We start from the raw sequence: 26,182 nt of genomic DNA, 5'->3' as shown, positions 1-26,182 counted from the left end.
CCCAAATACCTTCTTTCTCTGAATCGAGGCTCACAATGAGGACATCGTCTCTTTAGTTTCTATCCTAAATCCATTATGGAAGGTGCAGGAAGTGGTCTCTTCGGGAAGTAGAAGATAATTGCCAGCTGGGTCCAAAATAAAAGCGAGGTGGTGTCTCAGGCTCCCTTTTGCAGATTCCAAGTTGAAGGAAGATGGACTGTGATCTCTCCAGAAATAGGATTCTTGACGTCGTTCATTTCTTCGCTCTGGATCCAAAGCAGGGATCATACCTCTTCTGGCTAAGGTGAAACCACACCACAGTCTGTCCTGAGCATCATTCCAGGAAACTTTAGGGCAGACACTGAAGTACACAACCAAAAGTCTGAGTGTGTTTCACACAATGAGTAGAACCTCACCGCCCACATGTAGTCCGCTCCAGGAAATGTCATTTCCTCTTCCAGGAAACAAAGGTGTGGAGAACTTCTGAGCAGCAGCCGTGTTTATAAAACAACAAGACAATGTCTGGTCATAAAGCAAAAATACCTAGTGGCCAGGGGAAGGAGAAGGCTGGCCCTACAAGACGCCGGGATCAAAAAGACGTGGAGATATCCCTAACACCTAACATGTAACAAGAACAGATTTAGATGTTTTGCTCTTAGGGGAGAGTCAAGACAAATCAACAAACACCAACGCAAAACAAAAACAAAATCCTCTTTTTAGATATACGGTGGTTTTAGAAGAATCGGTCTTTAAAAAAAAAATTTTTTTTTTCAATGTTTATTTTATTTTTGGGACAGAGAGAGACAGAGCATGAACGGGGGAGGGGCAGAGAGAGAGGGAGACACAGAATCGGAAACAGGCTCCAGGCTCTGAGCCATCCGCCCAGAGCCTGACGCGGGGCTCGAACTCCCGGACCGCGAGATCGTGACCTGGCTGAAGTCGGACGCTTAACCGACTGCGCCACCCAGGCGCCCCTAGAAGAATCGGTCTTTAGATTAATGGGTTTTCAGCGGTAAGACTGCATGGTTGTAGCACAGTAGAGTGTCAAGGGTCCCCAGAGACCAGCTGTCCAAAGACAAGACAAGCAGAAAACAGAGGGAATGGCTGTAGAATGCAGGCACTAATCAACAGCGCCTGATCGAGCTGCTCCACACTGGCCTGGGTTTGAATCCTGGTTCTGGGACTTTATTAACTGTAAGGTTTGGAGCAAGCTGCATTACCCTTGTAAGCCTCATTAGTCTCATCTCTAAAACAGAAATGATGATGATGATGATGATGATGATGATGATGATGATGATGGTATAATTTCTATCCCATAACGTTTACAAAGAGTAAATGAACAGTGCATCAAAAGTGCCATGGACACTTTACATTGCCTCGTATATGGGCACTCAGTACATGATCATCATTATTTGGAACTTTTTAAAAGCCATTGACCACAGACTAAATTAAAAACACACATGAACCTTCCTTGAGCTTCTATACGTGCGTAAGCTCTTTCTCAAATGGTAAGTGAAAATCCCAGCCATCAGGAATGAGTGGGTTTCCTGCGGGCACTGCAGACACTCACAGCTGGCCATCTCTTCTTCTCCATGTGACAGGCTCTGTTTAGGGATGGCTGGAGAAGAACCAGGAGGAAGGCATTTTGAACTAGAAGTTTCTCTTCTGCAGAGAGAAGCTGGGCTTCTCACCGGAGCGAATTCTTCCAGCTCTGCCGCCTTGTTCCCAGCCATACTTACCTTTCGCCACCAGATTTCAATAGCAAATATACAGTCAGTGCCTACTATGTGCCAGGCTCTCATGACACCATGGTGAGCGGCACTCTGAGAGTCCATCTACCCTCGCACCTCCTTCCTGGCTAGGATCTTCCAAGAGGCAGCCTCTCTGTTGGGTGATTCTGGCCTGAGTATCAGTTTAATATGGCTAGAGATTAACAAGTGTGGGAGAGGGGCTAGTTTTCACGGATTGCATCTTTATCCTCAAAAGGAGTGTGTGTTTGTTTTGCTGAGTTCATAGAGATTAGGGGAAAGAGTGGCCCTATCTAGCTTCCCTGCCACAAAGCAGCAATGTGAATTTCTCAAGTCAACACACCCACTTGCGCCTACATTTTTCATCTTTAAATTAAAAGTTGGGAACTAGCTGCCATCAGAGATCCTTTGCAACTGACACTCTATATATACATCCACCATCAGAAGCCTGTTAATCCAAGGTTTTGCTCACTTTTACCTTTTAAATCTCTCTCTCTCTCAAAAAAAAAAAAAAAATTTCTCAGACTAATGTGGTGTTAGAACATTATAGCAACAAAAGCCTGAAGCAAGTACACTTTAAACATTTAGTGTCATGATCGTGAGAGAATCGCTCTGTAACAGTTTTGGTAACCAGACATATAGTTTTCTAACCTGATTGAAAAATTAACCCCAGTCATCCTCATCAGGATCACCATCAGCATCACCAACAAGGTGCAAAGGCTTCAAATGACATGCACCTGTAAGGACATTATACTGCAGCTTGGAGGCTGTCAAAGTTTTAAAGCAATGCAACTTCGGAAACTATACGTGAAGCCACAGGGTGCAAAAATAAAAACCAAAAATAAAATACAGTGGCAGCTAGGGCACACAACGTAGAAAAGAGCATCCTCCAGACAAAAAAGCACCCACAGTCCTGGGTAGGTAACTTTCAAAGAGAACTTCAGAACCATGTCGATGAGCCCTTTTGTAGTGTAAAAAGAGAAACCCGTGAAGTTCTGTTCACCGAATGACCTTGATCCTTCCCTTCGGAAGGGTGGTTTTCGATTTTCAGTTGGGCGAGGCTTGGAGTCCGCTCGAGCTCAGCCGGCGGCAGGTGCCGGGCGCCCCTGGCCGCGACCTCCCGCATAGTCCCCGGGGCCCGGGCGGGCGGCGCGGGGGAGGAGCGCGGGCGAGGGGCGGGCGCGGTGGGAGGGGACGCGGAGCGGGGCGCGGGTTCCTGGGCGGGCGTCCGCTGGGCCGGCTCGGGCGCTCGGGCCGCGGGCTCACGAGCGCCCCCTGGCAGGCGCCGGGACGCCGCCAGTGCCCGCGCCGCCGCCGAGCAGCAACGCCTGGGACCCCGGGCGCCCCGTCTGCAGGTAGGTGAGCTGGGGTGGGGGCGTCGGCCCCGGGGAGGGCAGGGGGTCCGCGCGGGGGGCCGGGGCCGCGACCCGGCCGGGCGGGGTGCGGAGTCGGGGGTAGGCCGGCCCGGGTCCCGCTGCAAGACGAACGGGGAAGGGGGCGCGGGACGCCTGCCCGGCCGCCAGGGGACTAGAGCGCAGCAAACTTTGGGCCACTTGCCTCCGGTGGCATCTTACGGGCGGGTGGCATAGGGCGCAGCTGACCTTGGCCGTGTGGAGGCCACCGAGGCTGGGGCTGGGGGGCGCCTTCACTTCCTTCTCGTTTTCTCCCCTCTCACCTGGACTTACTGGGGTGGGAAGGAGGGAAGAAGGTGGAAAGTTTTTTATCCTTGGCAAATGCTATAAGGAGAGATGGTTGATGCAGATGGTGACCTGCCCACAGGTCTTGTTTCCTTAGGGTTTGCGAGAGCAGCAGGCAGGGCTGCCAAGACTCACTTCTAAACAAAACCAAATTTCTTTTCAAGGTCCTGGGGCAGGGTGAGGCGGCTCTGTGATAGATACGGGGGGGAAAAAAGTGTGGTGCTCAATCCTGTAACCTCTAGTGAGATTCTCTGTATTTCGGCATTCAGGGCCACATGTTAATTAAGTAGAGTTAAATATCTTTATTTTATTGAATTTTAAGAGCCCCAGTTATCTGTGTGAAATGGACTGTTCACGCTAAAGGCTTGGGCACTCCCTATAGGCATCAGTGAGGAGAGGCCCAAAGGTCTGGCCCCGCTGGAGATTCAGATTCTTTCCGCCTGGAGTCTGCCACTGAGCTGCCTTGTCCTTTGAGGTTGTGTAAGAAAAGGTTATTCAGCCATGAGGGTGAAGCCTGCGGGAAAGGTGCAGGTGTGACCAGGGCCAGGTGCCCACCTGACCCCCTGCACTGGTTCTCTAGACCTTTCCCCTTGGACCCGGCCTTCTGTAGAAGCGGTGACCAGCACAGCCCCCCTTCCCTGGCAGAGATGTTTGCTGAAGGCGCCCTGCTCCTAAGCTCCAGGGTCCCCCCTCTCCCACCCCACACCCCAATCTTGTGAATCACCGACTTCGTTTTCCCCCCTAACTTTATCTCTGGTAACTCTTGTAAAATGGCAGGCTTAGGGGCGGATGCTTAATCTCTTTAAAAAATGCTGTGTCTAGTGGGAAGGAGGGTGACAAAGGAGGGTGACGTTTACCAATTTGGTTGCAAATTACTTTTAAAGTTTATGCACAGCTGTTTAAAATCCCTCTGAGATCAGTGCCATTGTTTGAGGCAGGTGTCTGTCACAGATTGATGTTGTTAGTCCCTTTTCTGCTGATTGCATGTACGTATATTTAAAGCCTAAGGCACAGGAAGAAGACCTTCTAAAACCTCCAAAGCCTCAGCTGTGAAATTCCTCCCCGTTAGTGATTAAGACTAAATTAAGTCATCTTGTTGGTTGTTGTTGTTGTTGTTGTTGTTGTTTTTTCTTCTCGCTCTCATAAACTTTTATCTCTGATTTCAAGAGTAACCTGTTCAGCCTCACCAGCCTTTGTTTCACTCCTGTGATTTTCTTGTAAATTCTTAAAATGTGAAGTTCCAGGGAGGACTTCTCATCGCCACCCTTCAATGTGTCATGCTCACTTCCGCCACTGACTTGTGCCATGGTGGCTCAGAATGGCAAGAAGCGCTTGGGCAAGCTTCTTTGTGGGTCCTCCGGCTGGGTCCACCTCTCTAGGATGGAAACACCCTTGAGTCGGCTCTGAATATCCCTGGGTCAGCTACTAGAACTTTCATTTCTTCTGCTGTTGGCATTTCTTTTTAGATACACAAGGATATTGTACAATTATTTACACCTTCGTCCTCCTTAGCATCTCAAAGATCCCTTTCAACTCTAAGACTCCATTTCCCTTGTTCAGAGCAGATTCTGGAGGCTCCCCTGAATTGCCCATTTGTCTTTGGTCATTTCTATGAAGGTCCCTCATTTGGTTGTAATATATTCTCTCTCTTCTGGGGGAAGATGCAGGATTTCATGATAGGACATTTGCCTTCCTTGAAAATAGGAATTAGAATTAGTACTTCCTGTTTTTAATGCATGTCATATTTTAGATTTGCAGATTATGTTGTTTGCTCCCCAAAATATTGCACATAGACTAATCGCATGTGACTGTTAATAAGGGTATATTTTCCTCTCAGGTGGTTTCCTTTTTAGAGTCTTCACCCTTTTCTCTTTTTTCTTTGAAGTAATTTTCCTAAATTGTTTAAAATTTTTTAAAAAATTGTTGTATGATGAAAAATCCCAGGGAACACACATGGATCATGTGATTTCATATTTACATAATTTTGTTGTCCCAAATCAAATGTGTAATTGAAAGTAGAGAGAATGGTCTCATGGTGTCATGCACAGCATTTGACTTCTTCATGTCTGTCCATTATAGTAAAACTTCCAGTATCTCATTTTCAAACAGCAGTGCATCTAATTTTGCCTGTTCATTCCTATTCTGGCTGTTAAGGAAGAGATCATGAGGCACTCAGAAACACATCGAGGCAGAAAGTTGAATTAAAAGATATTTTCTTGCAATAAAGGAAACATCTTTCAATATCCCAACACATCAAGCATTTATACACAAATCCACATTTCCCTGTCATCTAAACATAACCCTTGGGGCAAAGGGAGAATCAGAGTTTCAGAAATTAGTTTCTGTTCTGCGATTAAATTAGCCCATTTTTAAAGTACTCTCTTTGGCCGGACGTGCTTCTACAGGTTGATGTTAACTTTAAGCTAGTAATATTGATGATAATAATCAGAGCCAACAAAAGCAATAAAATAATGATTTGATTGATGCAGTATTACTTATCATTTGCGTGCCGGGTATGAAGCCCAGAATTTTATATTTGACAAACATTCCTATTTCATGTAATCTTTGCAACGCTTTTATAAATTGCATATTATTATCATCATCACCACTTTCATTTTGCAGGTGAAGAACCTGAGTCTCAAGGAAGTTGTATCGCTTGCCCAGGTCTTAACAGCTCGTATGTCTGACTCTGACACAGAGCTGGACAACCTACCAGTTAAAGGTTTTGGGTTTTTGTTTTCCCCTTAATGTTTATTTATTTTGTGTGAGAGAGAGTGCAAGCAGGGGAGGGGCAGAGAAAGAGAGAGAGAGGGAGATACAGAGAATCCCAAGCAGGCTTTGCACTGTCAGCCCAGAGCCCAACACCAGGCTCGAACTCACCAAGCACGAGATCATGACCTGAGCCGAAATCAAGAGTTGGATGCTTAACCAACTGAGTGCCACAAGTGTTTTCAATCGTGACAAAATGGTACACACACCACAAAACTCATCATCGTAACCATTTTGAAAGGTACCTTTCAGTGGCATTAGGTACCTTCATACTGGTGGGCAACCATCGCCACCACCTATCAACAGAGCTCCTTCATCCTGCAAAACTGAAACTCTGTCCCCATTTAACACTCCCCGTTCTCCCTCCCGCCAGCCCCTGGCAACCTCCATTCTTCGTTTTGTCTTTCTGAATTTGACTACTCTGGGCACCCCATATACGTGAAACATACAGTATTTGTCTTTGTGAGACTTGCTTACCTCACCATAATGTCCTGCAGATGCATATGTGTTGTAGCATTTGTCCGAATTTCCTTCCTTTTAAAGGCTGAATAATATTCCATTGTGTGTGTGTATCCTGTTCTGTTTATCTACTCATCTATTCATGGACGCCTGGGTTGCCTCCACGTTTTGGTTTATATATAATAACACTTTGAACATGGGTGTATAAATATCTCTTTAGGTCTCTGCTTTAAATTCTTTTGACTGGATTAAATGGCAGTTCGGTATATCATATTTTGAGGATACATCATCCTGTTTCCCACGGTGGCTGCATCATTTCACATTCCCACTAGTGCGTAAAGGTTTCCGTTTCTCCACATCCTCGGCGACACTTGATACTTTCTGGATTTTGTTTGTTTTGATAGTGGTCATCCTCATGTGTTGTGAGGTGGTAAACAATAAGCTTTTCACTAAATTGTTTGATGCTAGACTCGGGGGTCTATGAGTCTCCTGAGTTCATTGGTCTTTCCTCTCTCTCCTTGTTTATGGACATTTTTCTAGTGCAGAATCACTAGAGCAACCACTATTCGAGCATCCCCTGAAGGACCAGGGAAACCAGGTCAGGGGGGCTCTTGAAAGATAAAAGGTCCTTCTAGGAAGGGTTGCCCCTACCTACGTGAAGGACCTCGTGATGTAGAAATAAATGGTTGTTCGGGGCACCTGGGTGGCTCAGTCAGTTGAGCGTCCAACTTCGGCTCAGGTCATGATCTCGCAGTCCATGAGTTTGAGCCCCGTGTCAGGCTCTGTGCTGACAGCTCAGAGCCTGGAGCCTGCTTCAGATTCTGTGTCTCCCCTCTCCCTCTCTCTTTCGGTCTCTGCCCCTCCCCCCCTCACTCCCTGTCTCTCTGTCTCTCTCTCAAAAATAAGTAAACATTAAAAATTAAAAAAAAAAGAAATGGTTATCAAGAATAAAGGAAGCATAGTGTTAGTGCTAATAACCTTAAATGTGTAGGACAGACCTTTTGCAGATTAAAGGCTAGATTATCTCTTGTAGGCAACCAAAACAAGGCAAATTCTTGGGACATCGGAGACAGCCAAAAGGTTGATGGCTGTACTTTAGTTCATCAAGCTTTTGTTATGAGCCCCAGAGCCACACACTGTACTGTCTAACTCGTAGGGGAGAGGCAGACAAGTAAAGAGGAAATTACAAGGCAGTGTGATAATTTCATCATGCGTGTGTATTGTTATGTGTCAGTTTATACTATGATGGTGTGCAACTGTATTATATATTTGTTTATTTCCTGCCTGTTTCCTCCTCTGGAGGGTAAACCCTGTGAGGGCTAGTGTTTCATCCATAGCTGTATCCCTGGCTGCTATAGCAGGGCCTGGCACATAGTAGGCCTGCAATACATAAGCGTATGGTGACTATGCAAGTGCCGTCCTGGGGATGTACATGGTGCTATGGGAGCACTTAGATTTGGAGTGTCTGAGAAGATATCTCAGCGGAAGTGATGGCAGGTGGCAGTGAGCCCGGTGAGGGTGTTCTAGAAGTGGGGATGGCGTTTGTAGAATGGCCTGGCAGCTTGTGATCGTGACATCCCAGCAAAGGAAAGGAAGAGTCTGGCTGGAGCTCAGCAGGTGAGTACAAGAGAGCGGGGTGAGCCCGGTGGCTTCCCCCCAAAGTGTGTTTGTGGCATCCACTGCCACTCTTCGGTTAAAAGTACAAAGAGCAGAGGCGCCTGGGTGGCTAAGTCGGTTGAGCGTCCGATTTGGGCTCAGGTCAAGATCTCACGGTTCGTGGGTTTGAGCCCGGAATCGGGCTCTGTGCTGACAGCTCGGAGCCTGGAGCCTACTTCGGATCCTCTGTCCTTCTCTCTCTCTCTCTCTCTCTCTCTCTCTCTCTCTCTCTCTCTGCCCCTCCACTGCTCGCATGCTCTCTGTCAAAAATAAGTAAGCATTTTTTTCTAAAAAAAAAAAAAAAGGACAAAAGGCTGACCCTTCATTGCCCTTGCCTCTCTTATCCTCCTGCTCATCCCCTGCCCTCTGAGCTGTTCACCCTGAGTGAGCACTAAAATAACCCGTAAGTAGAGTGCTGCCAAGACACGGCTGTTTCCAGAGCAGACCACGTGCTGAGTTCATGGTCAGATAAGATGACTCTTCATAGCCCAGGTGGCCAAGAAGCCAAGTCTTTCATGAACATAAGACGAAATGCCCTTCTTGCAATTTTGGGAGAAATGCATTTCAGTTGCATGCATGTTTAGAGCAGCGGTCTTAAACCGTCTCTATTCCATGGCTCATTCATGGACTGATTTCTGTGGTGCAAAAACAGGCCTCTTGCACCATGTTTTTTTACCCTGCAAGACACAATCCACTAGTGGATTATGAAATTAATGTATTGCTTTGTGACAAGCTTCTCTTTCAAAATGAAATAGAACAGAAAACGCTAGCACCCATTTCATGTAGCAACAGTAATGATTTCATGAAGTTTTCTATCATGGAATTTAGGACATAGTCTCTTTCTCACCTGTTTGAGAATTACAGACTCACAGCATTTAGTTTTCTGTACCCTTCCTGGTAAGTCATGGGATCACACAAGCTCAAGGCTGGAGGGAAGAAGGAAAAATGGAAAGGAAAGTGACATTTGTTAAGCGTGCAGTGTGCCAAGTGCTGGGATACATGGGATCACTTACTCTAAAGCCCTGTGTGTCAGATGGGTCTTTCATGGTTTACAGAGGAAACGCCGAATCGCGAAGACGTGAAGAAACTTGATCAGGGATCGCACAACAAATTGTTAACCGTGAACCCTGATCTCTTGGCTCCTAATTTAATATTCTTTTTTATGCCTCTGTGGGTTGTCTTCCCCAAGTGTGTTCATCAGTTGGCTGCTTGGGGAAGATATTTTCTTGAGGAAAGCGGTGTAACCGTATTCACATTTGTTAGGAAGAATGGAAACTTTGAGAGGTATCACATCAGCTTCTTAAAGGACTAGATCAGTGAGGTGGAAATAGTGTTGATTTTATAGACTGGGAATTGTTCAACCTGAAGTTGACAAAGATGAAAACAGCTACTCCCCCGAAAGCTGTCCCCCGGATGAGCATGGGTGGTGCCATGTGAGATGACATACTTTCCGTCCTAAAGCCGGGGACCCTGGGGCCACTGTCTACTTCTCCCAGTTTGTGTACAGAGGTTGATGAGTTATACTGAGCAAAATTGTGCAACTATGCAAATTCATGACGCTCTAATTCTGCGATTTCTAACATCAGCCAGGCTCTCAGGCTTTCCCTGGCCAAGCCTCCTTGCTTTCCACAGCAGCCACTTGTGACCATCACCTGCCAGCCCAGCCCCCTACCCTCAGCCTGTTGCCTTGCTTCCCCCTTCACTGAGCAAAATGGAAGTTTTCCTGATGAGAACAGACTGAATTTGTGATCACAGAGCTACAGCCTAACTTCAGCTGGATCTACCCTCCCATCCTTCCTTCCTTTTCACAATGAAAAGAAAAAGAAAAAAAGATGCCTCATTCTCCTGGCTAATAATCTTCCTCCTCCTTTGGTGCTCTGGGACCCATGCCTTCTCCATTCTTGGGCATGTTGTTCTCTTGATTCTGTCCTCTCTCATCTGTGTATTCCTTCCCTCCCTCCTCACTGGCCCCATTCTCACTGCATCAAACACGCCTAAATCCCTTCCTTGTTCTAGCTACTTTTTTCTCTTTCCTCCTCCTCCTCCGTGCCACACTCCTTAAATTGTCCTTTCCGCCTGCTACTGTTTTCTCGCTCCACATGTCTTGCCACAGACATCTGGCTTTGCCTCTACTGCGTCTTGGGAAACTCACACTCCTTGTTGCCAACTCTGACTAAATCCCACTCCTCTCTGAGTTGATTTCTCCTCAGCGGACCCGTGCACTGAGCACTCCTGCAACCTTGGAGCAATGTTTCCCTTCCGTCCCCTCTCTCATTCTTCCTCTTTCTTCTCCTCTGCTTTGCAATCTTCTCTCCTTTCTGTCCCCTGGGAGGCTGATGATCCTCACTTCTCTATTCCCGTGGCCACGCCATCCCTCGTTCATCTTCCGAGCTGTGTCCTTGCTCGCCGCTACCCAAAACTTACCATTGCAAAGTTCTACCGATCTTTTGCCACTACTTGATGGATGCATTTGGTACCTAATGCCCCAAACTGAACACATCACCTTCCCCTTTCTCTTGCTGCAAATATTTCCCTACCGCTCTTTTCTGTACCTGGCACTGGCTTCACCTCTTCTCACACAAGCAGAGGTCCTCTAGATGTTTTTCCTTTACTCCTCACCCCAAACCACATTCTGTGAGTTCCGTCCTCTGCACCTCTTCATTCCATCCACCCTTTCCCACCTTCCTTTCCTGCTCTGTGTAGAGGCCACCACTGTTTCTCCTCTGTGTTACTGCCAGAACCTCCTACCTGGTCTGTGACTATAGAAAGTTCTCCATGTTGCAGCTGGAGGCACCCTTCTAGAACCCAGATCTCAGAGTGTCACTCCTAGTATTAAATTCCCCAGTGGTGACCCAGTACACTTGGAATGAAACCCAGACTTTATCACATGAATCGGAGTGTTCTGGTTGATCTACACTCCCCTGACCTCTCAAGACTCATTTCTCCAGCAACACACACATCCCATTCCTATAAGTCCAAGCCTCTTTTGTGTTCCTTAGCGGTCCCATGCATCCTGTTGCCCTCATGGAACTTTTTTTTTAAATGTCTATTTGTTTTTGAGAGAGAGAGAGAGAGAGAGAGAGAAACAGTGCATGGGCAAGGGAGGAGCGGGGGTGGGGGGGGGGGCACAGAATCCGAAGCAGGCTCCAGGCTCTGAGCTGTCAGCATAGAGCCCGACATGGGGCTTGAACTCATGAGCCACGAGACCATGACCTGAGCAGAAGTCGGACACTCAACTGACTGAGCCACCCAGGCGCCCCCTGCCCTTATGGAACTTTATGCTCAGCCTCAAACCCCTCCTTCCTTTGGTGAATTCCTGTACATCTTCAGTGCCTCCCTTAGGTAAGTTAGAAAGTTTTTCCTCCTACAAATTTGGATTTCATTTCCTTCTACGTGTTCTTAGAGGGCATATGAGATCATCCATATAAAGTGCTTAGTACCTTGTATAGCATTTAGTAACCAATCCATAAATGTTAGCAAGCACAGCACCTAAAATGTATTGCTATTGTTTGTTTCCTTTTAGATTCCCCCAATAGATTACAAGCTCTCAGAAGGCAGACAGCACATTCCTACTTATTCTTTGTGGAACTGCCAGCATCTGTTACCGTATCTGACATATATGGGAGGTTCTCAATAACTATTAGTGGAATAAATAAATGAGCCATACGTTTTAGAACATGTTGTGTGTAAGAGACTATGTGCCAAGTGACAGGAGAAAGGAAGCCCAAACTAGGGGTTTAAATATTTGCACAAGTAGAATCATTATCATCTTGGCCCAGTCCTCTGAGTCTGAATTCATTCTATAAAGTAAGAGCCGGAGGTAATGGGAAACATTCAAAGATGCTAAAGGCAATTTGCTACAAGGTAAAAACTCCCATCTCCCCTGCTTATGGTGTGATTTTCTCCCCCTGTCACCCTCAGTCTCTCACTTTGATGACCATTATAATGCCAACAATAAAAGGAAGGAACATTAAACTGAGAATGATCAGGGAATACAAGGTCATCTTAAAATATTCTGAGGGGCACCTAGGGGGCTCAGTTGGTTGGGCGTCTGAATTCAGCTCAGGTTGTGATCTTGCGGTCTGTGAGTTCGAGCCCTGCATCGGGCTCTGTGCTGATGGCTCAGAGTCTGGAACCTGCTTTGGATCCTGTGTCTCCTTCTCTCTCTCTGCCCCTCCCCCGCTCACGCGCTGTCTCTCTCTCTCTCTCTCTCTCTCTCTCTCTCAAAAATAAACATTAAAAAAACATTTACAATATTCTGAAATACCCTACAAGCAAAAGGATGAGGCAGTAGGTAAACATTAAATGTAGATATACCAAGAACTCAAAAACTATTTTAATGAAAAGAAAATATAAAAGAATAAAAGAGGTAAAAGACTTTAATGAAATGATAAAAGGTGTTACAGAATCTTCAGGAAAAAAAAAACATAATCATCTTGGAAATTCATTAAGGCAGGTAACAGCAGGAAAGGTAAAAAGTAAAGGACTAAATTCAAGAACAAGGATGATAAAAGCATGTCAAAGATAAAATCATTGAAAGCATTCAAAGAAAAATGTTTTATTTTTTAAACTTTTAAAAATAAATTTTCTCTTCTCTTTGGTCAGTTTTTTTCATGTTTATTTTTGAGAGAGAGAGAGAGAGACATGGATCGTGAGCGGGGCAGGGGCAGAGAGAGAGGAAGGCACAGAATGTGAAAGCAGGCTCCAGGGTCTGAGCTGTCAGCACAGAGCCCCCAGTGCGAGGCTCACACTCATGAACTGTGAGATCATGACCCAATGCGGAGCTCAGACTCATGAACCACGAGATCATGACCTGGGCCAAAGTCAGATGCCTAACCAACTGAGCCACCCAGGTGCCCCTCTTCTTTTTTTAAAGTTTATTTATTTACTTTGAAAGCGAGAGAGAGAACATGAGCATGGGGAGGGGCAGAGAGAGAGGGACAGAGAGAGAATCCCAAGCAGGGTCCGTGCTGCCAGAGCAGAGCCCAATGCAGGACTCAATCTCATGAACTGTGAGATCCTGACCTGAGCCGAAATCAAGGGTCAGACGTTTAACTAACTGAGCCACCCAGGTGCCCCTCAAAGAAAAATGTTTGAAAAGTAAAGAGTAATAAAGTACTTTAGGGGGCTCACTTAAAGGTAGACTAAGCCAAAAATATGAAACCAAAGGGGGGAAAAATACCATAATCTTTTAAAGAAGATAAAAAATAAATCCCAGCAATAAAACAACAAAACAGGCACATGCATAACTTCCTAACCATAAGTAAGCCACAGCTAAGACAACATTAAAAGTGGAGTGTAGGATTCTGGCTTGTAACCAAAAAAAAAACCCACCTAACCCTTATGAGATTTCAGAGGCAGATTTCCAAGCATACTTTGTTGCACGGATAGCCTTGTGTTTCAGGGAAAACAAGCACTCTGGGTTCCACTGTGGCCTTTCCCTCGAGTGCAGTGTCAGCGTGGGGTCCGCTAAGGGTCACCCAGTAGTTACACTCACCTTTGCCTGTAGAATCAGGGAGACGCTTCTCACTGTGCAAGACTTAGCCTCCTCTGCATTCCAGCCGCAGTGACTTCACCATCCCAAGTATCGACTGTTCCTTTGGGAAATAAAATAAGGAAGCCCCCTAAACTCTAAGTGCATTCCTGCCTCTGTTCGTGAAAAGCTCTTCTCAACCAGAGTCCCTTTGGGCAATTACAAAATCGGTGTCCTTTCGCGATCTACCTTTGCTGTGTAGCTTATAACGTGTTTATCCTCTGTCTCATACTTTCTTGAGTCTCTGGGGCCTTGCAGTTTTTATCCAGCTCATAACCAGAGCTCAGTAGTGATACTTTAATTCAGCTCGTATCTCCTGAGAAGGCTCACCTAAGGGCACGTGTCACGTCTTCTGCATCCTTCTTTTTCTTTAGCTCGTGGCACCGAGCTCAAGCTGCATCTGGTCCTGAAGGGGATCAGGAAGCCTCAGGGAGTCGGGGAATCTATTTCATTTTCCTCCAAATGCCAGTGTGAAGGATTCTATGAATATGACATTTCTCAGGGCCTGATCGTTAGTATTTAAGAGCCCTAAGCTCTGCAATTTTTGTCCATATTTGCAAGGTTGGCTTTAGGGATCTAAGTGAAAAGTGGTTCCTAGAGCCCCAAGTAGATGGTTGCAATTTGCTGTGCTGACTTCTGGTAGCCAGTCCCTACCTTGACATCTGCCTCCATAGTTCTCTGGTGCCTTCTCTGCCCAACAATCCCAGGCTCCTTGCATGTGGTAGTTGGTACACAGGGTATTACGAATCTGAATTAGAGAGTCACTCTCAGTGGAAGAGACTGCAGAGATGCTCTGGGGTCTTGTGGCCTCATGTCCTGGCCCTGCTTTTGTCCTGCTTTTCCATGGCCACACCAGTCTTCCATGGCCATCTAGCTATGAAGGCGAATGGGAGGGTCATAGACGTGGGGGCGAGGAGAGAAGGAGCTGTTCCCCATTCCAGTTTTCCATATTGACCAAAAGGTGCACGAGTTGGATGAGGGGTCTCTAGGATTCCTGGTGATCCTAGTATTTTGTAGCTGTTTTCTGGGAGTTCCTTTGATGTCCACATATTCACTGGGGTGGTACGGTATTAGATAAGTGTCGAGGTTCCCAGGCTCTGGCTACCCCATGTGCACGCATTGGTGAACAGTCTGGGTGATGAGCCAACGTCACCAAGAGAAGAATGTGTGACCCTTCACCCACACATGGAACCGTCGTCACCTGAACACCAAAGCCATCCAGCTCTAGTTGGCTTTGTAGCAACAAAACATCTTTCCTTCAATGTTAGTGATGCTTGTAACATGCCGAATTCTCTCAGATACCGTAACAACCGAGTTTTATCAAAGTACTGGTCCTCCAAGAGGAGCAACCTACCTTGCCCAGCGGCTTTTGTTCCTGGAAGATAAGTGAATGAGGGGCAGCATCCAGAGAGGATCTTCCCTCCTCTAAGAAGGGAATTTTTAAAAAATTTCCTCTGTGTTAGTTACTCAGAAAGAATAAATTAGCATGGATTTTTATACATAGGCTCTTTGGAAGGGGTGATATTCATAGCAGCCATAAATAAACTCTTTCATAAGAGGGACTTGAATCTCCCTGCCCCTCACATATAACTGAGTTTTATAAAAATCCTTTTCATGTTGATGAAATAATTCAGTGACAAATAGCCTGCATAATTCCAAGTTCTGGAGCAGAGGCAGCTGAAGTATTTGCCAAAGGCACAGCACAAGGTACTTGAACCTTCCTTCCTCTGTTCCAATGAAAAGAAGGATTTGACTAGTGGGATTCTTTCCTAGTTCCTGGGCACTGAGATTTGTTAATATTTACAGTACACTTGAGATCTGAGAGGGTAAGTGCTTTAGGAGAGTAAGCCACATGCACAGGAGGAAAAGGCTTTTTGTCACCTATTAAAATAAATGTGACATATTTGACACACACAAAAAATAGTTGCCAACATTGCTAAGCGTAAATTAGCACATGATTTTTGAAATTAATTAAGTAAAACTCATCCATTAGTCGTTTCTCCTGGGTGGAGCTGGTGGAGAGAAATGTCAACACATGACATCATATTTGAATTTTGTTTCTTCAATGGAAATGAAAGGAAGGAGTCCCTCCCGTCCAGAGAGCAGACTATTAAGTATTCAGAACAGAGAGCATATATGTTCATTTAAATATATAAAATTGATTTTCTCCTGGAAATTATAGACATTTTCTCATGGAAAAATAATCTAGTCTCTTGGGTCTAAATATCTAGACCTAGAGAGAGATCACACTATTTATTTAAGTACTGTCCTATCTCAAGACAATTTGCAATACAGCTATGAAAGCAAACTGTAAAGAATCCTCAAACATCCTGCAGGTCTAACAAGTGAAACATATATTTGTTTGGATATTTGTCTAGAAACCACCAACAGGAAAGGTTAGACGGAACTCTGGGGAATTTTAATCCACACGCTGCATTTTCTTAGCCTTTTGCAAGATGGAATCAGAGGATTACATTTTCTAAGAGCTGCCTTTGAAAAAGCTTGAGCACTAATCAGTTAAGTGTGACATAGGCTTGAAATGAGATTTGGGAATAAATAATCGAGGGTGAAGTACAACCTAACACATATAGACAGTGGGCTGGTGCTATTACCCTGAAATTGTCAAGGTTGCAGTTTATTATTTATTTGACCCAGAGTGTTGCTTTGGATGTCAATCGCTGCATAACGAACGTCCCCCAAAACTCAGTGGCTTCAAATGGCATCGTTTTATTTGCTCATGATTCCCCGGATGCGGGATTTGGGCTGGCTCTGCTCCTCTGGGCCTCACCTGAAGTCTCTCATGGGACTGCGGACAGATAGGAGATGAGATCTCCTTGAACTTGTTTTCGTGGTGATTAGAGCCTAAGAGTGAGTGTTCCGAGCACCCAGAGGCCAAAGCCGAGGTCTCTCAGGGGCCACACTGAGCATCAGCACTGCTGTGCTTGCCTGCTCAGCACGTCAGGGCCAGCCAAGGTCACGGGCGGGGGGGGCGGGGGGGGGGTTAGGCTGCACCTCTGCGGGGCAAGGCTGAGCAGCATTGCAGAAGAGCTGCGCAAGGCACAGTGTGGTCACGGCCCTCTTTGGAGACACGGTCTAGCACAAGTCATTAGGCTGTCTGGTAAACCATGTCACAGAGGGGACCTCACGTTCGTGTTCATGTTCAAGTTCCCACGCATGCTGGGCTCTACTGACAGAGGTGCTAACGCACAATCTGAAGGCAGCTCTCCACTTCACAAGTCCACGGTGACTCCGCATCGCCTGCGGAACGTGAGTCAGAGCCTTGGCATGGCTTGCCGGGCCCTTCCCACCCTGTCCCCCCCGCTCCTGCAGCGTCCCTACTCAAGGGCCTGAGCGCCTTAGGTCTTCAGCTGGTCCACGTGGGACCGTGTGTTGGCACGCACTCCCCCCCCCAACCCGAGTCCCCCCGCACACATGGACACATCCCCCGTGTGGCTGGGGTCCTGCAGCGATGGCACTGTCCCCTCCCATCCCCGCTGCCAGTGCCCACGGAGCAGGCATCTGTCTCTCTCTCTGCCGTCCAGCCCTCGCCTTCAGCAGACAGCCCCACCGCCATCGAGTGCTGTGTACCATTTACTGATGTCAGCGTCCCAGGGCGATGGCCGGGGAGTCCAGACAACCCCAGGCAGGAGGAAGGGGGGGTGTGATGAGGGGGAAGGTGAGCTGTGTGATGGAGCCCGCATGGCGGGTGCAGCACGAGGTGCAGGGAGAGAAGGCACTGGATAAACCCGAGACAAGACACAAGCACAGCAGGTAGAACAGAAAATTCAGTGAGATGTGGCAAGGGCAAGGCACGTCATGGTGAAGACAGCACCACACAGCCTTCCGTCACACCAGCCCCGTGGCCCCTGCAGAGGTGTTCGAGGAGCCTCCCTCCGGGGCATCCCGGACCCGAAAGGACCCGCCGGAACACCCGATTCAAGCACTGTGTGTGGCTCTCAGCCAGTGACCACCCGTCCTGAGAGGGCAGAGGAGAAGCTGTACAGACAGAAGGGAAAGCGTGTGGGACAGTCACTCCCAAAGCCGAGACGTCTATTGTGTCACTGGGGGGAATACCTCGTCCCTCAGTTGACCGGATCACGTGAACGTGACACTGATGGTGATGTGCTGGGCTCCGGTGTCGAGGCACAGGGGACATGGTGTGACTGGGGACAGATGAGCTGGCAGCTAAGCCCTGACCAGGAAGCCCCACCTTGAAAGAGCCCAGAGTCATCTTCTGGCTGAACTGTATAGGAAGTAATCATCGTGCGAAAGTCTTTTTTGGGATACCAGATTCTGCGCTGGTCAACTTCTGTCCATTAGCTCATCTGAGGTAGGTTCTCTTATTGGCCTCACTTTGCAGGCGAGGATACAGGTGAAGCAGCTTGTCTGAAGTCACAGAGCTGCTGGATGTAGGAGCTGGAACTTGAACACAGACAGTTTGATGCTCTAGTCTCTACTTTGTGCCACCGTGCTTGGCGAAGCCTGAATTCTGCGATATGCTGTAGTCACTGACTCGTTTTTTAAAAAATGCTCCTTGACATCGGTATGAATTCTGAGACGTGAGTTTTCAGAGTTCCTCCCCTCTTTATATCTCAATTACTGTTTGGGGCACATTGAAAAATGGCAAATTCTATCATAGATGGACACACACGTGTACCTGTATCCTGGCCGCTATGACTTGTAAAAGATCCATGAGAAGAAAGTTTAATTAAAAATGAGTGAGGAATGCAGCCAGATGAACCTTTCTGTAATAATAACATTGAAGTCTGAGCTTTAGCTTTATGGGATTGTTCTAGAAATTAAGTGAAGGGTATATTGTTCTACTGTGAGGTATACTCAAGTTGTTTTTTTAGCATATGCCTGGTGTAACTTTGTAATTTGCTTTTTGGTCAGGAACCACTAAGAAGGTTCACGTTAAGTTTCTGATCTTTTTATGTCTATTATTTGTTAATTGTTATTACTTGACAAGTTCCTGAAGCACAAGATTCCAAAAAGTTCAGAGACCTTACTTTTGCCGATGCTTTCCAAAGATTAATTTTTTTCAATCCCAAGAAATGTGTACTTTATTATTTTCTTGTTGTTGGTCTGCAGAATAAAATCAGGAATACAGTAGCTGCTTCATTGTTGAGCCAGACGACAATTTTCAGAGGTCGAGCAATTCACTCAGTATAAATAAGTTATAGCCCTGAGAATATCTAAGTAGTTAAGTCACAATAACCGCCAAGGCACAGGACATCGTGATCCATTATCTCAGAGGCAGAAACCAAGTGTCTATGTTTTGTATGACTTCTGTTTTAAACTTATCCTTCCATCTTTCCTGGACCCCTGATGTGTCCGTACATTTAGAGGGAAATTCAGCCACAGAGAAGGGAAAGGAACCGTGAACAGGACAGAGGGTTTTTTTCCCCCCTTGGAGTGGACTTCCCAGCAAATCAAAGGGTGACATCTTTTGGAACGTGACTTCCTCCCTGATCTCACAATACCTTCTGTTGCACTGCCAGAAAATTCTCACTTCACTTTACTCCAGTACCTGAAATTCTGTCAACTAGAAGTTTAGGGAACAGAGATCGTCTTAGAAATGCCCGTCCTGATGAAGTTTCCTTCCCACGCGAGAGGGGCTTAATCAGTAACTTAGACAAGATAGGAATCTTTTTGAGAAGGAAGGCTGGAATTTATTCAGTTCACAAATGTTAGTTGATCAAGCACGTAATTGGTCATTGGTCAGGGATTGATCTAAGTGTTGGGGGTGCAGGGGAGAGAAGGGGGCCCAGATCCTGGCCCGCATGAAACCTACTCTCTTTTGGAGGATAAAGACAATATAAAAAAAAAAAAAAAAAAGGTAAACGGTACCTAAATGAGATAACTTAGATTGTGAGGGAGCTATTAATCGCTGAAGAAAGTGAAGAACTAAGCAGACAACTTTCTGGAACATGGCCTGCTCTTAGACTACTAAATGCTTTGTTTTTATGGAGAGTGAGGGAGAGGAAAAATACCTGGTATTTTTTTTGCTACAAAATTATGGCTAAAAAAAAAAAAAAGGGAGTGCAGACAAGTCATGAGATGACAGAAGACCATATTCTGCCCTTCCCTGGTCCCAAGTAATGTATAATTCTCATTTTCTGCATTCCTCTCTGAAGCCTGGGGCCATGGCTACTTTTCCATCACTGTGTTCCTTTGTTGGTACATGCCAGGGACATAGTTGGTGGTCAACCAATATTTAGAATCAGATTATTATGGTTCCTGTTAGCAATGAGGAGCAATACCTTAAAATATATATATATATATAATATATATATATATATATATTTTAAGCTTATTTATTTATTTTGAGAGAGAGACAGCTCTCATGCAAGTGGGAGAGGAGCAGAGAGAGAGAGAGGGAGAGAGAGAGAATCCCAAGCCAGCTCCACACTGTCAGCACAGACCCCAAAATAGGGCTCGAACCCCCAAACTGTGAGATCATGACCTGAGCTGAGATCATGAGTCAGATGCTTAACCAACTGAGCGACCAGGAACCCCTAAAAAAAATCTTAATTTTGTTCTGCCTATTGCTACAACTTCTGCAGGTTAGCACGTGAGCAGAAGGAAATTAAAAGGTGACCTAATTAATTCCCACTCGTGCGTTGCCAGCCCCAAAGCTTTCACTTCCTATCTTCTTCGTAACTTCCACATACGCCACATCTGAAGGGGTGCGCCTTGCTGTGCTTGAGAGCACGCTCAGTACTCTAAATGCTTCCTTGGGAAGGGAAGGACCCTTCTTCATTTTTAAATAGGGTCTTTTTCTCCCCACCCCCCTTTCTTAAATCCTAAGGATAAAACTGTCTCTTAGAATTTTCCCCAAATGTTAATAATACTGAGATGAACATAGTCAAATATGGAATGTTAGCCTGTATAAATAAGAGTTATTCTTCCCAGACTCTTCATTTTATTTTAGTTTTTTAAATATATGAAATTTATTGTCAAATTGGTTTCCATACAACACCCAGTGCTCGTCCCAAAAGATGCCCTCTTCAATACCCATCACCCACCCTCCCCTCCCTCCCACCCCCCATCAGCCCTCAGATTGTCCTCATTTTTTAAGAGACTCTTCATTTTAAAGGCAAGGAGAGTGGGACTCAAAGGAGCCAAGCAAGACACTCAGAGTGTCGCAGCTGGTTGGGGGTCAGGTCAAGATCACGCTGTAGACCTCTTCACTCCCACTGTTTTTAACTCTGACTCCACACCAACCTTAATAAATACCGGTGATCTCCCATGCCAGCCTCAAAAATTCAACTTCAACCTAAACATCTTGCTTCTCCTCTTGTATCAAGGTGACCCTATCTTCACAAGTGAAAGGGGCGTGATCCTATAAATGACACTATTCCAGCAAGCAGGGACTCTGCTGAGAACATTTGGCTCCCAGGCACTCTATGGAGTCAGTCCACCAGCTTCCCGGGCCACAGCAGTTTCCCAGACCTTCATGCTGTGCCCATGACGCTTCCTTGCTGAACCGTGATCTTCATTTCTTTACCCCATATCTTTTATCTCAGTTTTCTGGTTGTATTTTATCTAAGTCATCTTTACTTTAGTTGAGCTAAACCTGTGGTTTTGCAAATTAAATCAGTTGTGGGTTTCTGCATAGATCTCCATGTGTTTATGAAGCCTTTAAAAAAAATAGCATTCTATGATTTCATCTTTATTGTTGTATGAGGGGAGATTTGTTTTCCTTAAGGTTTTTTTTTTTAAAACAAATTCAAAACTGTTTAGAAGAACATACTTTAAGAAACCGAAACGCTTTTCAAAACTATAATTTTAGCCCCAGTTGAATTCCCTTAAAGTTTTGAAGTTTGATTGTAATGAAGAGATCATGTGGCTTTTGAGCCTGGACTTTATGCTTAAAAGGAGAGACGCTGTTTCATGTTTTTCAACATGGAAGAGATTTTGGAAGGCATCTTTCATAGCTGCCGTGGAGGAGAAGAGGCAGCATGCAAAAATGAGAGGGTGGTAATAATTAGGAATCTACTGTAATAATTGAGAGAAAGTATCTGAAGTTCTCAAGCTAAAATACTGAAGAGTTGGGATCAAGTACAAAATAACCAGATAGGATTCACAGGACTTGTTGCGTAGTTGGATACAAAGGTGAGGTAAAGAACTCAGTGTTGAGTCCAGTATTTGTAGCTTGGGAGACTCAATAGATGGCCATTGCCTTGATCAAGACGGAGGAGAGAGGAGAGGTGTAGGCACTGAGGAAAAGATAGAATTCGTAGTTATTTTGGTTGTGTGTGCAGAGCTGGTGGAACACCCCTTAGAGAGGTCCCAAACATAACTAAAGCGTGGCATTGAAGGACGTGCGAGTATAGTTCAAGAAAAACATACCTTGTGAGGTTATCACTGAGTAGATCATCACTGAGGCCATCGGCATGGATGAGATTGGTCAGAAAACAAAGTCAAGTCCAAACCTGGATGTATTCCATAATATCCAGGCAAAGCAGTCTGGGCCAACACAATAGACGAAGAGTGGCCGAAGGGATGGAAGGGACACAGGAGGGAAGAGGGGCAGTTGACATGTGACATGTAATATCGAGGAGGCAGAGCAAGAGCGAGCCAGTGGATCTGGAGGTGGGCATCATCGCTGCCTTTGCAACAGCAAGATTAGCAGGTTGGTGGGCGGCAGAAGCCAGCGGGTGGGGAAGCCACTAGAAGGTGTGGAGATGATGGTTGGGGAAGCTCATTGTGAAGGAAAAAGGCAGAACCACATGCAGGAGAAGCAGTGTCCAATGTTGTCAGGGGGAGGAGGTGTGAATGTTTGCAAATGGGAGTGGGAGAGAGGCCAGGGGGAGGAGGCGTGAATGTTTGCAAATGGGAGTGGGAGAGAGGCCCGGGGCCACAAGAGTGACGAGGGGGGAAGGAACAGAATAGTTGCAGGGGTGCCTGGGCTGCTCAGTCGGTGAAGCGTCCAACCTCAGCTCAGGTCATGATCTCACGGTTTGTGGGTTTGAGCCCAGCGTCGGGCTCTGTGCTGATGGCTCAGAGCCTGGAACCTGCTTCGGATTCTGTCTCCCTCTCTCTCTGCCCCTCCCCTGCTTTCACTCTGTCTCTCTCAAAAGTAAATAAACATTAAAAAAAATTTTTTTTAAAGAAAAGAGTGGAAATAGAGGGAAGGAAGCTCAGCAGATATGTGCCTTGTGGCTTCCGTTTTCTCATTGAAATGGACTAGTTCATCTGCCAACGGTGGATAGAAGGCATTCCTGCGTTTCTGGAGACTTCAGGGGAACAAGGAGGCAACAGCCTATTTGGGAAAGGGGAAGGGAAGTGGCCCAGGAGTGAGAGAGAAAAAAAATACAGATTGTTGGCAAATTCAGTAATGAATCAAATACTTATATTATTTGTTGCCTTTTTTACAGTAAAGATACACATAGCACAAAATTTACCTTTGTAACTATTTTTAAGCCAATAGCGCAGTGGCATTAGATTTGCTGCTCGTGCACTCACTGCTGCGATCGATTTCCAGAACTTTTTCATCATCCCAAACAGAAACTCTGGGACCCCGCTAAGCAGTAACTCCCCATTACTAGCCCCTCCCCCAATCCCTGGAAGCCACCTTCACACTCTCTGTCCCTGTGGATTTATTTGCCCATTTTAGATATCTCGTATTTGTTGCTTTTAAAGCACGATTCCACAAAGTAAGAGAAAAGGGAATATCACAAAGGTAGTAATTCTTACTTTAATGTTCTGTAGATGAAGAGGTCATTTTTAAAAAATTTTTTGAATATTTATTTATTTGAGAGAGACAGAGCATGCAGGGGAGAGGCAGAGAGAGAGGGAGAGAGAGAATCCCAAGCAGGGTCTGGGCTGTCAGTGCAGAGCCTGATGCAGGGCTGGAGCTCACAAACTGTGAGATCATGACCTGAGCCAAAATCAGGAGTCGGATGCTGAATGGACTGAGCCACCCAGGTGCCCCATTTTTACCTTTTCATTTTCAGTCTGTCCAGTGGAGTTTTCCAGAAGCTGCATGTTGTGATAGCAACAGACTGGGTGCAGACATAGATACGAGAATCCAGCTGTCTTTTGTGAAGCAAGACGTTAAAAAGATTTGCAAAAACATAAAAGAGTGCCACATTTCTCATTCGTTTGTCTTAAAAAATATTACCTATCTGAAACTATTGTTATGTTAACATATATAATGGACTTTTATTGTTATTTCTAGTTAATAATTGTTTTTACATTTTCTCGGTGTTATTTTCTGATACAGCAAATAGATTTAATCCACGTAAACCAAAGCTCTTAGGCAACCTTGACAATTCTCAACAAGGTAAAGGAATCCTAAGACCAAAGGCTTTGTTTTCTTTTTTAAATTTTTGTAATGCTTATTTACTTTTGAGAGAGAGAGACAGAGAAACAGCATGAGTGGGGAGGGGCGGAGAGAGAGGCAGACACAGAATCTGAAGCAGGCTCCAGGCTCTGAGCTGTCAGCACAGAGCCCAACACAGGGCTCAAACCCATGAACCGTGAGATCGTGACCTGAGCCGAAGTCGGACACTTAACTGACTGAGCTACCAAGGCTCCCGTAAGACCAAAGAGTTTTAGAGCCACTGCTACAAAGTAAGGAGAGTGAATAAATCGAGACTATACGTATCAGCAAGAACGAATGTCTTTATCAAACATGATAAATGGAGTTCCAGAAGAATATAAACGATTTCTGCTGCATTTCAAAGCCAGTAAAATATGTTACCTATAGAATATAGATATATATTCTATCTATAGGGACGCCTATAGGGTGGCTACTCTTGATTTCAGCCCAAGTATTGATCTCACAGTTTGTGGGATCGAGGACAGCATCAGGCTCTGAAATGACAGCATGGAGCCTGCTTGGGATTCTCTCTCTCCCCTTCTCTCTGCCCCTCCCCTACTCCTGTGCTTGCTCTCTCTCTCTTTCAAAATAAGTAAACTTCTAAAAAAGAAGATATATATATAGGTATATACTACATGTCTCAAAAACTGGTGGAAATAATAAACTCCAAAGTCTGGATAGTAGTTCTCTTTGTGGGCAGTGGGAATATGAAAGAGAATGCAGTCAGTGGAAGGACGTTGGAAACCTGAAATAGATTGGTTAGCTTTTCCTGTTTAGGTTGGATGCTACGTACAGGGTGTTCCTTCAGTTATTTTTTTTTTTTAATGTTTTTGTATGCCTGGAATGTTTTATAATACAATTTCAAAACTAATAGCTACACAACTCAACAATAACGACAAAAAAAGCCCAATTTAAAAGTAGGCAAAGGACTTGAACAGACACTTCTCCAAAGATATGATACGAATGGCCGAGAAGTGTGTAAGACGCTCAACATCACTAACTGTTAGAAAAATGCACAGTGAGATGTCGCCTCATACCTATTAGATGGCTTCTCTCAAAAAACCAAAATAACAAGCATCAGCGAGGATGTGGAGAAGCTGGAGCCCTTGTGCACTGTTGTTGGGAATGTAAAATGGTACATCTGCTATGGAAAACCAGACGGCAATTACTCAAAAAAGCAAAAATACAGTCATCGTATGATCCAACAGGCCCACTTGTGGGTATACAGCACATCTCTGTTCACAGCAGCATCATTCACAATAGCCAACCCAAAGATTGTTCGGGTTGTACAACCATTGCTAGATGAACAGATAAACAAAACGTGGTATGTACATACATCGGAATTTTATTTGGCCTTAAAAAGGAGGAAAATTCTGATATATTTGGTTGCACACGTGAAGCCTGAGGACATTATCTAAGTGAAATAAGCCAGGCACAAGACAGACAAAAGCTGGTTCATTCCACTCACATGCAGTATCAAAATAAGTCAGTCATAGAAACAGAAAATAAGATGGTGGTTCGCAGGGGCCAAGGGGAGGCAAAATGGGCAATTGTTTAATGGGGACGGAGTTTCAGTTCTGCATGATGGAAAGTTCTGGAGATCTATTGCACAACAGTGTGCATATATTTAAAACTACTGAACCGGATACTTAAAAATGGTTACGATGGTACCTTTTTTTTTTTTTAAGTTTATTTTGCATGAGAGAGAAAGCATGAGCAGGGGTGGGGCTGAGAGAGAGAAAAAAAGAGAGAGAGAGAGAGAGAGAAAGAGAGAATCCCAAGCAGGCTCCACACTCAGGGTGATCCCAACGTGGGGCTCAGACTCACAAACCATGAGATCATGACCTGAGTCAAAATCAAGAGTCAGACGCTTAACCCACTGAGCCCCCCAGGTGCCCCGAGATGGTACCTTTTATATGTTATAGTTTTTACCACAATAAGCAGATTAATAGTTATAGCAAGAGTTTGTCTGACCTAGGGATTTTCGGGTTCCTTGCTGTCCCTCCAGTCA

At 45.4% G+C, this 26,182-nt stretch overlaps 1 protein-coding gene across 1 annotated transcript in view; it reads left to right on the top strand.

Annotated features, from left to right (window-relative positions):
* The first annotated feature begins 3,014 nt into the window (after positions 1 to 3,014).
* Positions 3,015 to 26,182, top strand: part of PRKCQ (protein kinase C theta) — a 187,173-nt gene continuing 164,005 nt past the window's right edge. Inside the window, exon 1 of the mRNA XM_047867798.1 lies at positions 3,015 to 3,082. The gene's annotated coding sequence lies outside the window, so the exon portion shown is untranslated. The remainder of the gene's footprint in view (positions 3,083 to 26,182) is intronic.

The sequence above is a fragment of the Prionailurus viverrinus genome, chromosome B4, assembly GCF_022837055.1.
Source record: "Prionailurus viverrinus isolate Anna chromosome B4, UM_Priviv_1.0, whole genome shotgun sequence".
In the NCBI taxonomy this organism is placed as follows: Eukaryota; Metazoa; Chordata; class Mammalia; order Carnivora; family Felidae; genus Prionailurus; species Prionailurus viverrinus.
The sequence above is the reverse complement of the archived record's forward strand: the minus strand, read 5'-3'. Positions and strand labels throughout refer to the sequence as shown.